Source organism: Pteronotus mesoamericanus, unplaced genomic scaffold (genome assembly GCF_021234165.1).
Source record: "Pteronotus mesoamericanus isolate MK-2021 breed Mesoamerican mustached bat unplaced genomic scaffold, CSHL_Meso_final scaffold_54, whole genome shotgun sequence".
NCBI classification, from domain to species: Eukaryota; Metazoa; Chordata; class Mammalia; order Chiroptera; family Mormoopidae; genus Pteronotus; species Pteronotus mesoamericanus.
In genome coordinates, this window is record NW_026555321.1 from 50,449,186 (window position 1) to 50,466,736 (window position 17,551).

A 17,551-nucleotide genomic window follows, 5' to 3' on the forward strand; every position below is an offset into this window, starting at 1 on the left:
CTATCTAATCATTAACTGATTACTGAACTAACCAAGCTGAGATTTCAGTGGCCACACATGACAAAGAATACATATGTTTCAGCATTAGTTCAGGAAAGTCACTAAACAAACATCAACAGCAAAAACAACAAATAGCAACAACAATAAACCCTCAAAATGGGGACTCTGGTTACAATGGTTGCAAAATTACGTTATATAAAATATCTAATTTTCAACAAAAATTATGATATATAAAGAAATAAAGTATGGGCAGTATGTGGAGAAAAAAGCAGTCACTAGAAACTATCTTGAGGAAGTATATTGAATGTAATGGACAAATACTTTAGATCAGCCAATCCAAAGAGCTAAATAATACAATATCTAAAGACTTAAAAGAAAGTATGTGTGTCATATGTCTACTAAATAGAGATTAGCAATGAGGATATAGAAGTTTTTTTAAAAAGAAACAAATTCTGGAGTTGGAAAGTAAGTAACAATAAAAAATTCACTAGTACATATGAGTTGATAGGATAAAGAACTAACAAAACTAAAGACTGATCAACTGAGATTATCCAGTCAAAGAAGAGAAGTAAAAAAGAATTAAAAAAATACTTAACAGACTCAGAGACCTGTAGAACACTGCGAAATGCATTAATGTATGCTTAATGGGAATCCCTGAAACGTTGTAGAGAAAGGGGCAGAAAGAATATCCGAAGAAGTAATAGTTGAAAACTTTCCAAGTTTGATGAAGAATATTAATCTGTAAATTCTAGAAGCTCAATAAACTCTCACAAAGATAAAGTCAAAGAGATACACACTTGGAACATCATAATCAAACTGTTAAACGCCAGTGACAGAGAGAGAATCATGAAAGTAATGAGAAAAGTGATTCATCATGTACAATAGATCCTTAAGAAATATTAATAGCTCCTTTTTTAAAAATAATCAGAAACCATGAAGGTCAGAAAGCAGTAGATGACATATTCAAAGTGATGAAAGGAAAAGACTGTTAACCAAAAATTCTATATCTAATAAAATTATCTTTCAAAAACAAAGAATTTAAGACATTATCAGAGGTCTTTCAAATGTCAAAATTCCTTGCTAGCAGAACTGACCTACAATAAGTACTAAAGGGAATATTTCAGGCTGAAATAAAAGAATGCTAGACAGAACATAAAATCACATGACGAAATAGAACCTGGAAATGTAACTAGGTAAGTGAAAAAGACAGCATGATGATTTTTTTTGTTTGTAACACTTTTCTTCTGATTTAAAAGCCAACTGAATAAAGCAATAACTATAAAACTGTGTTGATGATAACATTATAATATATAAAGATGTAATTTATTTTACAATAGTAGCCCAAAGGAGTAGGGAGGAAATGGAGCTATACCAGGAGCAAAATTTTGTTATGCTATTGAATTAAGTTTGTATTAATCTAAGCCATATTTTTATGAAATGTTAATTGTAATTCTCAGAGTAACCACTAAGAAAATAGCTCAAAATATATAATAAAATAATAAACAAATTGGACTTTATCAAAATAAAAAGCTCCTGCACAGCTAAAGAGAACATCAGTAAAATGAGAAGGGAACCAACCGTATGGGAAAAATATACTTGCCAGTGATACCTGGGGCAAAAGTTTGATCTCCAAAATATATAAAGAGCACACATGACTCCACTCCAGGAAGACAAACAATCCAATTACAAAATTGGCAAAGGACCTGAACAGACACTTCTCCAAGGAGGACATACACAGGGCCCAGAGACATATGAAAGGATCCTCAGCATTAGTAGCCATCAGAGAGATGTAAATTAAAACCACAATGAGATACCACTTCACACCAATTAGAATGGCCAGCATAAGAGAGGGACAAGGAAAAGTGGTTGGGGGAAGGCAGAGACAAATGTATTTGAAAAAACAAATTAATTTAAAAAAAAAAAGATTGTAGAGAAAAGGGAACTCTAGTGCACTGTCGTTGGGAATGCAGGCTGGTGCAATCACTGTAGAAAACAGTATGGAATTTCCTCATAAAACTAAAATGGAACTGCCTTTTGACCCAGTATTCCACTGCTGGGATTATACCCTAAGAATCCTGAAGCACCTATTCAAAAGAACCTGAGCTCCTCAATGATCATAGCAGCACAATTTACAATAGCCAAGTGCTGGAAGCAACCTAAGTGCCCATCAGTAAATGAAGGGATCAAAAAACTGTAGTACATTTACACAATGGAATACTATGCAGCAGAAAGAAAGAAGGAGCTACTATCCTTCACAACAGCCTGGATGGAACTGGAGAGCTTTATGCTAAGTGAAATAAGCCAGGCAGTGTAAGACAAATACAATATGATCTCACCTGTAAATGGAACCTAATCAACAAAACAAGCAAGCAAGCAAAATATAACCAGAGACATTGACATATGGAACAAACTGACAGTAAACAGAGGGGAGGGAGAAGAGGGATAATGAGGAAAAAATAGGGGAAGGGCCATCAAGGAACATGTATAAAGGACACATGGACAAAACCAAAGGTGATAGGTGTAAGGGTGGGAGGTGGGGAGAAGTGGGGCAGAGGGGAGTGGTGGTGGGAAAATGGAGACAACTGAACTTGAAAAACAATAAAATAATATATGATTTTTAAAAAGAAATAAATATATGTAATAAAAGAAACAAAAATAGAATTAAAATGGCATACCAGAAAATATTTACCACAAAGGAAGTCAGTAGTGAAGGAACAGAGGAGTATAAAAGGATTTAAGACATATAGAAAGTAAATACCAAAATGGCAAGTATAAATTCCACCATATTAAATGTAAATGGATTAAATATTCCAATCAAGAGGCAGAGACTGGAAAAATGGATTAAAAAAATTTATGATCCAACTACATGGTGTTCACAGGAGACACACTTTAGATTCAAAGATTTGAATAGGTTGAAAGCAAAAGAATGGAAAAGGATATGCCCAGACAACAATAACCAAAAGAATACTGTTGTGACTATAGTATTAGACAAAATACCAGTTGTTAATATAAAAAATACTTCATGACAAAAAAATGTTACTGAGACAAAGAAGGACAATATAATTAATTCATCAGGAATATATAACAATTATAAACATATGTATCTAACAACATAACTTCAAAAGACATGAAGCAAAACTTTTCATAGATAAATATTATCTATGAAAAACTTATAGCTAATGTCATATTAAATGGTAAAGGGCAGAATGCTTTTTTTCCTAAGATCAGAAACAAGACAAAGATGTCCCTTTGACACCTTTATTCAGCATTGTACTGGAGGCTTCAGTCAGGGAAATAAGGCAAAGAAAAAAAATTGGATTAGCAAGCAAAAAATAGAAATTTTTCTATTTGTAGATCACATGATTCTGTATATAGAAAAATCCAAGGAATCCACTAAAAAAAATTACATCTAATAAATGAGTTCAGAAAGGGTGCAGGATACAAAATCAATTGAAATATCAATTGTATTTCTATACATTAGTAATGAATAATTCTAATATAAAAATAAAACAATTATATTTAGAATAGCATCAAAAATAATAAAATATTTAGGAATCAATGTATCAAAAGAAATATAAAACTTATCACCAAAAACTATGAAACATTTTTGAAAGAAATTTAAGAAGACCTAAATACATGAAAGGACATCCCTCATTCATGAATCAGAAGACTTAATATTGTTAAGATGGCAATACTTGCCAAATTGACCTATAAACTCAATCTATTCCCTATCAAAATCCCAGCTTATACTTTTATGGAAATGGAAAAAAGTGATCCTAAAATTCATCTAAAAATACAAGAGACCCAGAATAACCAAAACAGTCTTGAAAATAACAAGTTTTTTTGAGGTAACTTTCTGAAATTAAGTAGTGCTGATAGTTGCACAACTCTGTGAATATACTTAAAAGGCCACTAAATTGTATACTTTAAAAGGGTGAATTTTTGGTATGTGAATTATATCCCAATACAGCTGTTTTTAAGAAAACTTGTGGCAGACAGATCCAGTTGAATGCACTGATGGTATAGAGTTTACTTTGCTTTCCTCCTATTTCTTTCACACTAAGAGATACCAATGTATTTATGCTTTATTTAGAATAATTGACCTAGAATTATTTTATGGAAAATAATATTCAATGCCTGAGTTCAGCATAATTAATCATTGCAGAAATGGATGTTTCTAAGAATTTCAGGAAGGCCTTAGTAAGCAGCCTTAAGTAGGTGTGGTCAGTTCTGGCCCTCTAAATGTTATTCAATGGAACAGTGATTTTAAGGATCTTTATGAAAATTATAAAAGGTCTTATTTTGCAAATTGCTCAATGTATAATTAAGATCATCAATAGAAGTTTAGAACTGTTGGAAGAAGACCAGGTGTCAAGGTTTTTCACCCTCTTGGTTAAAATTAAGGAAGCACATTCAAGCATCATCCCTATTCCTCAATGCTAGATGTTGGTCTTTGTAAAATCAGCTCATCTGTATTCCTAAATTATAAATTGCTGACTTTCAAAACACAAGGCTAACAAGCTTCCAAGGATAAGTAATGAAATAAATATTTCATGAATGGAGAGCTGCGGGCCTAACTCTAATTTCATATTCCATTTCCCTGCCTGCTTCTTTTTCTACTTCTTAGATTAAGTAGACACATAGAAGAAGAAGGAACAAAAAAGCCTAAGGCTATTTGGAGAAATATTTGGAGTTATCACACACTGTAAGATTCTTTTAAAGTGTCTTATGTCTTTTGGAGAGAATATTAAAGAAAGGAAAAGGATTTTGGATAGCAAAGTTTATAGCAGAAACAAACCAATACTCAGGAGCTAGATATTTATTTTAGCTAAATAAAAAAATAAAAGATGGTGTTGACTTTGAGATAATCTATCCAAGCCCCCTCTCATGGACAATTGACACAAGGATCAGTTTCTTCACAGGGAGAAGTAACCTCTAAGCTTGTCTATCAGGCATACTGTCTAGATCAGCTGTTAATGCTGTGTTCATATCAAGAATGAGGACCAATAAGCCAGCTAAAAGAAAACTTTGTTAATATGAATGGGATATGTACATGTTATCCCAGAAGGCATGACCCAGAATATGGTGGAACTAAGGATGGGAATTTTGTGGAGAATGCATGTGGGGATCATTTATAAAACTGAAAAACAGCCATGGCCCATGTGACTCAGCTGGTGGGAGAATTGTCCTGTACACAGGAAGGCTGTGGGTTCAATTTCTGGTCAGAGAACATACATAGGTTGTGGGTTTGTTTCCTGGTCCTGGTGCATAGGGGAAGCAACTAATCAATGCATTTCTCTCACATCGATGTTTCAATCTAAGTCTCTCTCTCAATCTCTCTCTCTTTCGCTCTCTCAGCAATAAAAAATACTTAAAAACCAACACTGAAAAACAATGTAGGCGCCACTTACTGAACATTTCCTACATCCTAGCTCTTCATATATATTATCTTAGGTGGTCGATGCCATTATCTCTATTTTAAAGAGAAAGAAATAAAAGTTTAGGGGGATTTATAAATAAACACAAGGTAACTAAGTTGGTAAGGTTTATCTGGGACATGTAACAAGATGTAAGATTCAAAGCCCATGCACTTGACCATAATCCTATATTGCCTCCCTAAACTAAAACCCAATTATTCTTCATTTGGTTACTGTTTGTTTACAAATAACTACTAATACCCTGTAGAATATTCATGCATTTCACAAATATTTATTAAGTGCCTACTATGTGTTTGGAACAGTCTTTAAAACACTGTGCACGTTGCATGCAAAAATGAGTTGGGTGAGATGATAGAGAGAATTGCATTGTGTCAATTTTAACTGCTTTGAGTTACTACTGTAGCTGGATTTCATGCTAAGTTTCTCTTTACCAATAGGTTTATTACCAACTATCAGACCAATACTCTGAATGATAAGAAAAATAGTCATTTATCTGTACCACAGTGATTTTACATATAAATAGTCTTATGTTCACTTGGATTATTATATAATATACAGATTGTTTTTAGTTAACTCTTAAAAAACAGCTATCGGTCTCCTGATAGCATTTTAAAGGGAAAATAAAGAGGTAGATAGGTTTATAATTAATTCTACTGTAGAGTAGCTACTGAAGGCAAAGGAGATGGCTGATAATGTTTATATTACCATTTTTGCTTTTCTCCATCCCAATCCCTAATATGTGTAAGATGAAAAATTATTATCCCAAACTCAGGCATGTAAAGATGGAAAGTACTTCATGTTGAAGCACAGAACAAAAATACTTCGTTTGTCCTTCTTACAAACCCCTTTGCAGCTTGAAAACCTTCCCACGTGCACAGTGGAAGAAATCCAGCTTTTATCTGACAAGGCTGTTTAAGAAGTTTGACCTCTGGCTTCCTTTACAATGCTGGAACTTAACTTCTCATGTAGTGTGCCCAGAATACTTGTTTTTTTCATGCAAATTTTCTTGTCAAAACTACAAATGAACATTGATCAAAGGTCAGCCCTCCTTCATATTCCTCTTCAGTAAAGAAATTTCTATTTCATCTTTGGCTTTCAGTTTGGTAACAGTTTGGAAAAGTGTTACCTGACAGAGAAATTACTGATGGCTTTTTTTTTCTGCTCTTCTTTAAAGTTTTTCCACCTCCCTCCTTTTTTTTCTTTTAAATCTTGATGATGTTTTAATTTAAATATGTTTTCACTTTTTAATGGGATTCTTAAGTTAGCTGTGGAAAGAATCTGAACTTTGCTTGTTAACTGGGGTTGAGTCGCTGGTAGATAATACCCAGTAACTAAAAAAGTAATCATCATTTTTATCAGCAGTTTTGATTCACTCTTAACTTGCAGAACTGATATAGTAGGCAGTTAGACAGTCACGAGCAGAGTAGGAACGATAGGCCAGGTACAGAAGGTCACCAGTATGGAAAGTCTGGGGTGCCTAGCAACAGGCAAAACTAGGAAAATGAGCACTATAGGGTGGGTACTCACCCCTAGGGTGATTTTTTCTCCTGTAGCACATCACTAGTCATGTGCTTTAGACCCCCTAACCTTTCATGTTGCCCGTTACGTGGTAGAACCTCCTTAGAGGATGAAATAGGGGAGCTAGAGAATAGCCTCACACAACTCCCATACAAGCCTTTGAATGACCACTCCCTTAAGCATAAAGCCCTGAGGACAATGAGATTCTGACCCTCATCAAATAACCTTAGGAACAAAACTTTGGATCTGTAGACCACAGAGAGAGTTTGGTCAAACTAGAGCTAACACCTAGGCCACAGTTGTGTTTCAGCTCCAGGCCCAGAAAAGCAGTGAAACAAAATGAAACAAATCCATGGCTGACATCATGGCCAGATTCAATGACTAATGACGCCTATCCTAGCACCTGTTAATCGGTGGCGACCACGACCCTAAAAGGACACACCTGGGAAGCTGATGAATATTCTATTGAGGTCCTCCCCTGAAACATCCTCTAAAATCCCTGCCTTCAAAAAAGGATAAATCCCCTTAAGACAAAGGACCCAGTGCACTGTTCACTCTGTCTCTGAAGCATGCCTGTACTCTCCTTCCCCCAGGGGCATTTGCTTTGCCTTTCTTTTTCTTAAGCTCCCAGGACCCCCCCCCCTTTTTTTTTTTTTTGCCTCTGTAACTTGTTTCCTGAGTCCATACAACCCAGCTGGTGCACTTCTCCCACGGCTTTTTCTTTTTACCCCTGTAACATTCTAAATAAACTTTTGATTGTATTTGAGTTTCTTGGTTTTGAAATATTTTCTGGGCTGAACTCAAGGACCAAGGTCTAACATCTGGTGTCATTCCCTGATAGTGGAACATGTGTACAGATAAGCCTAAAGAAGCGCGGTTGTTACCCATCACCAAACAAAGGTCTCTTTCTCTTGATTAGAAGAATAAGGAAAAGAGGAACAAAGAGAATCTTAAATTAGTTTATATAAATATGCTATTATTCTGCAGTCAGTTGCCTCACATTGCAAACCCAAGTTGAGTTTAAACAAAGATTATCATTCATTTAGTGTGTTTCCAGTTAATGGAGGGAAGATTAACTATGAGATGCTACAAGATTAGCAAAGAACCACTTGAATTTTCATCAGGACTCTCAACTAGTTGTAAATAATGTGGAGGCTTGAAAAAGTCAGTAAGATGTTAAAGCATCACTATTGAAAAATTATATTGCAAAAGTAACACTGTAACAATTATATTGAAAGGATCAATACTCCTGATTATAAATTTTCCAGTAAAAATTTGGTGATCTAAATAACACTGTATGATGTAGAACACTTCACTTTTAATAAACGAGACAGTGACCAATGGAAGAAAGAGTCTTTGAAAGTTGACAGATTGGGTTTGAACCCTAGTCTCACTACTTCCTAGGTGTTTGACCTTGCATAACTTAGTGAGATTTCTGAGAGCCAACTTGCTCATCTCTAAAATGAGGATAATTAAAGTTCCTTACTCAAGAGCACTCAATAGATGTTACAATTTCTTCTTTTCCATTTAACATATAATACATATATTTATATAAAGCACATACATATAATAAACTAAGTATAGTAGTAATGTGGGAAAGACAGGTGAACTATTTTTCTTCATTATCCATTAAAAAACATGGAAGGTTGGAGAGGTTAACTGATCTGCCCAGAGTCCCATAACTAAGAATTGGGTCAAGGATTTGGTCTCAGACCTTCTCTTTCTCCAAGTAAAAATCTCTTTTCTCCATTTTCTTAATGGAAAATGGAACCAAAGAGCTTATACAGTTCTTGTGTAATGAGGAATCTGAAACTCTTCCAACAAAATACCTTCCTGAATTTACGGCCCCCCTATTACAAAAGTTTTATCAGTCTCAGCTGGTGTGGCTCAGTGGATTGAGCACCTGCCTGTGAACCAAAGGGTCACTGTTTGATTCCCAATCAGGGCACATGCCTGGGTTGTGGACCAGGTCCCCAGTAGGGGGCCCAGGAGATGCAACCACACATTGATGTTTCCTTCCCTCTCTTTCTCTTTCCCTTCCCCTCTCTCTAAAATAAATAAATAAAATATTTTTAAAAAAGGTTTATTGATTTAGTTATTGCTTTATAAAGCAAACTGTTACTAGTCCTGTGCAATCTTACTGGTTTAGAAAATTGGAATCTTGTGCATCAATGAGAAGGTCTGCTTCCCTTTAGGTAAAGTGCGCTATCCTTGTCTCCAGGTTCTAAAACCTTCTGCTTTCTGTCTAAAGGCAACACCAATTGCTTTTTAAAACGGAGCTGAAAGGTCCTCTTGGTGAGGATATCCAGGGAGAATCCACCTTTGACCCTGAAGTGAGTCTCAGGGCAGTGTGTCAGTCAAAGACATGACAGACCCAAGATCCAAAGAACTGTTGAGAGCTCAAACCTCTCAAAGTTCAGGAATATGGGAGGTGGGGCATCTGTAGTACTACACACCTCCCTTCCTTTCTTATCCCTCCTCCCTCACCCACCCCTTTTTCCCCATGAGTAGTCAGCTTTTAGTCTCTAGATCACTGGGGATGAGTGGTTTAGGACAAGGAAGCAATCATTAGTTAAGAAGGACACAAGTGGAGAGGAGGGACTTTGTCTCTGCCCGAGGTTTAGGGAGAAATTAATCAAGACACTGAATCGGTCCAGTACAAACCAGGAAGTTGATGGCTTTTTCTCGGTGGCTCTCCCTTGGGGTAACGGAGGTTCATTCTGAGTCCAGATTTTTCAAAGCTAATGGCCACTCTCTTCACTGGGTGCTTCACTGCAGTCAACATCCACCAGGAGGGGATGAAGAGCACTCTGCTGCTGGAGCTGAATTCCCCTTCACTTTTTCTTCTCCCTTTTGTTTTTGGAAATTAGGACACTGAGTATGTATTGGGAGGCAATGTGGTCATCAAAATTGCTGAGCCATCTGGATGTGATCTCCTAACTAAGGCCATTAAGATCACTGGCAGGCATTCAAATCATCTGGTGCTGCTTTTTTTTTTCAGGGGGCTGATCCTCTTTCTTCCTTTTTCTTTTAATAGAAGAAAAGAGTCTGGCTGCATCCAGAGCTAATGGGTTTCAGCAACCGTGTGCCCGATCAGGAATGATCTGAAAGGGAACACTTCTTTGAACTCCAAATCCTGCATGTAAGTGAAAAACAGGCACCACTTTATAAGCAATTACTGGTTGTGAATTTGATAAATAACAGTGGCATTATCTACCATTCCTACATGTGTGCTGTATTGGGCTGTCAGGTAAGTAAGCTAAATAACTCTAATAGATTCTCCTTTTTCCCCCTTTATTAAGACGTAGAGCTCATATCTACAATTCACCCATTTAAAGTGTAAAATTCAATGGTTTTTAGCATATTCACAGTATTGTGCAACAAACACTATAGTCAGTTTGAGAACATTTTCATCATCACATTGCATGTGTATTCACTAACCATTTCCTCTTGACCCTTGACCTCTAAGCAACCTCTAATTTACCTTCTGTTGCTATCTAATGGGATTCTCTTAACTCCTGCTCTTTAAACCAGTGGAAGGAAATCTATATCTCACAGTGTTGAGGAGTATAGACAGTGTTAGGAAAGAGTCAAGCATGTAGGGTCAGATGGTCTTAGTGATCTGAGTCAGAGCTGAGCATTCTAGGAAGACAGACCTGAATGTAAGTCCTTGTTTTCCATGGGCTAGCTGGGTATTTTCAGATAAGTTAACCCCTTGAAATCTATTTTTTCAACTACAAAATGGAAGTAGTAATAATTCCTACTTGATTTGATTGTTTAATATTAAATGAGAATGCATATAAAAGCACTTATCAGGATTCCTGGAATATTGCAAGTGCTCATTACATGTCAGAACAAATTATTATATTTGTTCTTATTATTCACAGAACTCTGCAGAATGGATTCCAGTTTACATAACTCATAACTCATCCTGCCACAGCTTAACAATTTCACTTTTCCTCTTGGGAGGTGACTGGAGTTGTCACTCAACAGATCAGTTACAAAAATGGCTGTAGAGTAGTTCAGGGGATTATGGTTGCCAGATCACAGTGGGCTGAAGAATAAATGAGAATTGAACAAATGAAGGCAGTAAAAGCAAACTCTTATCAAGAAATTGGGCAGTGGCTTGAGGGAACAAGGTATCTATTAGATGTAGAGGGTTTGATGATATTTATAGGAACCAATGAAAGGAATGAGATTAGAGATTCCAAAGAAAAGAGGGTCACAGTCATAAGGACAAGTAAAGAGGTGAGACCATACTGGAAATGGACATATCATATGAATATCATATGAATTTCAAAGTCACAGCTAAGAAAATTTATAAAAATACAGTATCTTCTGAGTTGCCTTGAAAGCAGAGTCTGAGACAAAGGCTCAGTGTATGTAGTTGATAAGGGAATGTGACCCCAGGCAGCAGGAACACAGGAGAGCCAGTGGGAAACAGGAAGGAAAGGGAGTTTATTCAAGGGGCTGACTTCCTCTACAGGTGCTTAATTCCACTGAACTTTCTGAAAATCTCACAAAATGCATTCAAGAGTTATCTACCTAGGGACAAAAAGGGAAACAAATTATCTTTTGTTTCCCTTTCTCCTAGGTCAAAGATGGTCCACTGGATTAACTCCTTTGTGTCTCTGCGATGAAAAATTTTTAGTGCCAAGCAGGTTCCCAAAAGTAACCCATGCTGTGGCTTCCGAGAAGCCCCAGGGCTGAAAACAAAGGCACAGCACTGTGACCCAAGTGGAGAGCTGTGCCATTGTGTTTGGGTAAAGGCTGTCAACACCCGCACAAAACTGGCAGCAAGTAGTGGCTGAGAGGATTTTACAGTGACAGACAACAGCTGTCACACACTGATGTCTCTTACTATGAAACATTTCTTATACATCAGGCACTGTTCTAAGTATGTGACATTAACTCATTTAATTCTCACAGCTGTCTTGCATTGCAAATAAGAAAACTAAGGCAAAGGCAGGAACACTGAAGTAACCCACTCAAAGTCACAGACCTATTAAGTAGCAAAACTGGGAGTCAGGATCCAGCATATAAACCCCTAATCACTGCACTGCATGTCCTCTGATAGCACTGGGCTGGCTGAAGCTGGGACAGGGGAGTAGGAGTGGGGTCGGGGGTGTAATCCCACTCATTCACATTTCTCTGGCCCCTTCCCTCAACAGTGCATAAATAACCTCTACTGAACTCTAGGTGTAATTTATTCCTACCTAGACTTTCCAAGCTGATGCTTCACTTAATTCCCCCCCGCCCCTCACCTTGTTCTCCAAAGTAAAACAAAACCCAAAAGAGACCCAGCTTGCTGACTCAAGGTTAGCTTGGAGTCCCTTTGAGCTGTGAGGTCTGCGGCTCTTTTATCCTTTACTTAACTCCCAAAATGTGTGTAAGAAAATTAACTTAAATTCAGGGATGGGATGGGTAGGGGGTCGAGGGATTGAGCAAAAGGGAAAAAGAACTCATGGACATGGACAACAGTGTGGTGATTGTTGGGGAGGCAAGAAATATAAGGGCACTAAATGGTAATGGAAAAAATACAATAAAGAATAAAACTAAAGAATAATTAAAAAAAGAAAATTAACTTAAATTCATAAAGAATTTGTACATTCAAATATACTTAGAACAAAAAAAAATTAATGTAGCTGTAGATATAACTTATAGCTCCATTTGATTATTGACTCAATTTGACTTCTCACATGGCTAGTTTAAACAGTTGTGTTGTACATGTAAGATACACATCAAATTTGAAATATTTAGTATTGGGAAATAATAAAATATCTCAGTATTTCTTAAATTGATTACATGTTCAAATGGCACTATTTTAGAAACACAGTGTTAAATAAAATATATTTTTAAAATTATTTTTATCTATTCCTTTTTCTTTTTTAAAATATGTGGCTACTAGAAAAATTAAAATTGCAGATGTGACTCCATTATACATCCCTAGATACTCTGACCCCCGCCCCCTTTCCCAGACTCTCATTCTCACTTTCCCTGGTACTATACTTCAGTTACCAGCCTGTCTTCCTAAAACATCCTCAGCATCCTCCTGCCACAGGGCCTTCACAGTTTCTGTTTCCTGGGCCTGGAATGTTCTTCCTCATATATTCCCATGGCTTACCTCTTCCTGTATTTCTCGACTTCTGGCCATTACCTAGCCACTCCATGTAGACAGTATCTCTATCACTCTCTATGCCTTTACCCTGATTTATTTTTCTTTATAACAATTAGATTGGTATTGCATCCTCTGTCTTTGCTCTGTTTATATTAAAGTAGAATACATTGATTGCTGGGTGAAATGGGTTTTCATGTTTTTGTATGAGTGCGTGTGTATGTGTGTGTGACCAACTTTTTGAATAATGCTCAATCTTTAAAAGAAAGTTTGTGAATCTAGATGGGCCACTTCATCTCTCAGCCTTGGCACTTCAAAACTGACTGAGCTCCCTCCACATTTCTACTCCATCTTTCAGTTAAGATGAAGGATCAGCTTGTACAATCACTTAAGTATCCTTGCATGGGTTTTTCCCTTGGAAGGGATGTCGACTCATCTGCCTCCCAGTCCATTCTAAGGTGCTGAAGTTTTCTCTCTATTTGTGTCCTCTGCTGTAAGTGACAGTAGAGGGCAGCAGAGTCCTTTCCACAGGGGCATTTTGACCAAAGACCAGCTAAGATTTTGGGCTGTGCATAGTTAAAATCAAGCCCCTTTCAGAAAGAAATTGCTAATGAGCCCTATCATGTCGAGGATACTTACCGGCTATGACATATTTTCTCCCATCTTTAATTATATAGATGATTCAAACTTCGAAGAAATGGAATTTGCATGTTTGGAGTATTATAACAACCTTGTCTGAAAAAGACTGTAGTCTTATTATTATTTATTTTCTGTTTCCCAACCTCCTTATTAAATATTTATTTTATCTGGCTTTTTGATTTCCTCCTTTTCCTTTTATTTATAATTTAAGAGTTGGCTGAGGGACTATAGGACTGGAGTAAGTTGATATTGGTGGATTCACATTTATTTGGTCTACATCTCATCCTGGACTTTGAAGAATGAAAGCTGGCTTCTTTTGGCATAAAATTCCTGTGTCTACCCATCATGATCACTCTGAAGGGCAGAGAATTTTAACTCTGACTTTCCACATGACCCAGATGTCAGCATCTATTCTAACCCATTACCATTATATAATTGAGAATTTTCAATAAAATACAGATATATAGGACAAGTGATTAATAACCCTCAGGGAATGAGGCATGTAAGATGCTTGTAGGTTTTTCAGCTATGCTAGTCAGTTATACATATATACTTCCTAAGAACATAAGGAGAAAGATCTACTTTCCCCAAATGTATTTTTAAAATCCAAGAAATGGTGAAGCTGCTAGTAAGGAATTGCAAAGTATCTTGGTCAATTAGTGATTTTAGAATTAACTCTTAGCTAGAAACTTCAGTAAACCAGCAGCTTAATTGCGTTTTACCTGCTCGATTTATTTTTATTATTTTTTTAACTTTAGTTATACTTATTAAAAAAATCAGTTAGTTCATCTCTGTATGTCATGGACAAAAAATGGTTTAGAAAAGACCACCTGACCTTGGCATGTTGGTCATGAAAGTCAGCAGCAAGAAATGAATAGAAGCTTCTTCCATTAGCTGAACTCTTAGGATTCCACCTAGATTCCAGTTTGCTGTATTTCAGTAACAAATTTTTGATTCATAACTGAATTTATTCTGAAATGGTGCCCCACTATTTCGATACCTCGTACTTACATGGATATCTGTTATCATGTTATGGTTGCTTTTTTATATGAATATTACATTCTCTAAAAATTCTGTTTAGGAGAAACAGCCCTCACATGCTTAGGGCCAGAGAAGAGAGACTTGACTTTGCTTAGCCAGAATCATAATTATTATGCCAATAGCCACTGGAAGATTTTGTTGCTGTTTGTGGCCACACAAATCAGTCTTAGCTTGGATTGTTTGGGCTTTATTTGAATTTGATACTTAACTTTGAACTCTAGGTTTTGAAAATTTCCACTCAGTCTCAGGAATATAACTTTAGGAAACTGGATTCTCAATAGACAGCAGCAAAGAGTGTTGAACATTCCTTTTAGATATAAAGTAGGATTAAAGAGCTTCATCCTGTGGAAATTATATACCATTGGTGTCTCTGAATATAAATGTATTCCTAAAGGCAGTGAAGCTTACGGCAGCCATATGAAGGGGAATAAAAAAAGATTTCTATTATTATACATCTGAGATGCTGAGAAGAGAGGAAAAACTACAAGGCAAACATAAAATGGTTGTGAGATAGACATTCTGTTTGAATAGATGAAAATACTGTCAGGGAAAAACTATTTTCACTTAAAATAATTGCATGCAACCTACATAAACCAACCATCTCTTATTCAGAAACCTAATCCTGGTTTAAAAGTGAGAAAAAGATCTATGCATCCTGAATCTGTCCATGTATTGAGAAAGAATTGAACTATGATTTGAACTCTTATTCATATGAATTCAGGACACTTGAAGTATATATTTTGTAAACATGCAATGAACCCTCCTTTGTCCCAGATGTGGTACTAGACACTGTGGATGCAAAAAGAGCACAAAGGAGAAAAACAGTCTCTGGCCAGGCGGAGTTCAGTTCTGGTTGGGGAGACTGAACAAATAATTTAACACATTTGTTTAACCAATAATCACAGTACAATATGGTAAGTACAACAACCAAAATATGGGCAGACCATTTCAGGAACAGGAACAAAGAGGAGACAAGTTCTGAAAAAATCTTGCATACCTCCCTATTCAAAACAATTCATATGAAAATCAATCAGCATGTTCAATATACACACTAAAGTTAGGCGCTGTAACTTCAGATGAGTTTTGAGTATGATTATTTCTTGAAAATTACCAATGAAAGTTATTAATGAAAATACCAATAATTTAGTTTTTATGGCTACTTGGGGTTCCAGTTTTATGAATCAGTATATGAGTCTTTTCCAGAAAATACAGTTCTTAACTTACTTCCTTTGGTTTCCTCCATAGCACCTATCATGAGACCAGCATTTAACAAAAATTTTGGAGTTAAATTAAATTTAAACATGTGCTTATATGTTCGATGAAATGGAAAAAGAAAGGTTACTCATTGAGAATATTTGTAGCAAAACTGGATAAGGTATTAATAAAAAGAGAAATTGTGCCCCCTTGCCAAAACTCTACATTAAATACTCTTTTTAGCACTAAAAAGGTAACCTTACAATTTCTACCATTTGATACATATTTATTATGTTTTTGGCATAAAATATATGTCAGATAACTAAAGAACAGAAAACTCTGATACAAGAGATGAATTTGTCATTTTTTCAAGATATTTTCTCCTTTATACAAATGAGATTAGATTACAAAGCATGGATTTACCTAGGATGGTCTGGTCTTAGATATGAATGAAGCCTTAAAAGACTTCAGTAATGAAATAGTTTTTCCCTTGGAATAAATGGATAATTAGACCAACTGTTCTATATGTAAGGAGCTACCCAAAGCACCACATAACCACTGACTCCACTTTGCTGAAAGTCTGTATAACTGCTGTAGGAATCTCGGCACCCTGTGCTCTCACCATACAGTAGCTCATTTAACTTGAGTAACAATACAGCCAATGTTATGAATCTCCACTCCTCAGATATAACACCAGTTTATAGAAGAGACAACAGATGAAAAACACACATGATGTGCACAAACTTAGGTCCTCCATTAACTAGTGATCCTGGTCTCACCATGTAATTTTTCCACGGTAGGCATGGTGTTTTCTTCTCCTAAAGCAGGAGAAGAAGCTGTTTATTTCATGAAACTATCCTCTGTGTGTACTCTAAGTTTCTAACTCTAGTGAAAACCATCACCTATTCAAACTGGGCTCCAACAACAACGATTTCCTATGTATTACAGACAGGATTTGAGAATGTTCTGATCCTGAATTCTGAAACAAACATTTATTGAGCACCTACTGCTCTGAATATATAGTAGGCAAAGCATGGGGCACTATTTGTATACATATATAAATTTATAAATATGTGTATGTTTACAATCTTCTTTAAAAAAATTTATAATCACCTTGCAGAGACAAATGACACACACAAACTTTAACTAGCATTGTGGGGCACATTTCAAAAGTACTGATGATCAATGTGAACATCAGCTCAGGCAGGGCAGGGTGTTCGTCTGTTTGCCACTGTGGCTAAAACTGTAACAGGCATGTATTTAATACTCAGTAACCTTTATTTCGAATGAATGAGCTGCACAGGTGATGGAGGATGATGGGGTTCAGGGGGAAAGACCTGTCTGGAGGGAGAATTTCTCAAAGGCACTATGACAGAAGGGAGATTTGCGCTGAGCCTTCAAGTACATAGAGTTTAGGTGGGCTCATTAAATTTAGCATGTCATTTATTCAATGTCTCCTACATGCCAGGTACTGCTGGGAGGGCAGAGCAAAAAACAAATCTCTGGGATAATTCGAAGAACTAACTCATAGTCTAAAAGCCAGTCCTGTTTTCTCAATATTTCCTATGATTCAAAATATATATAGAAGAGCAAAACTTGAGTGAAA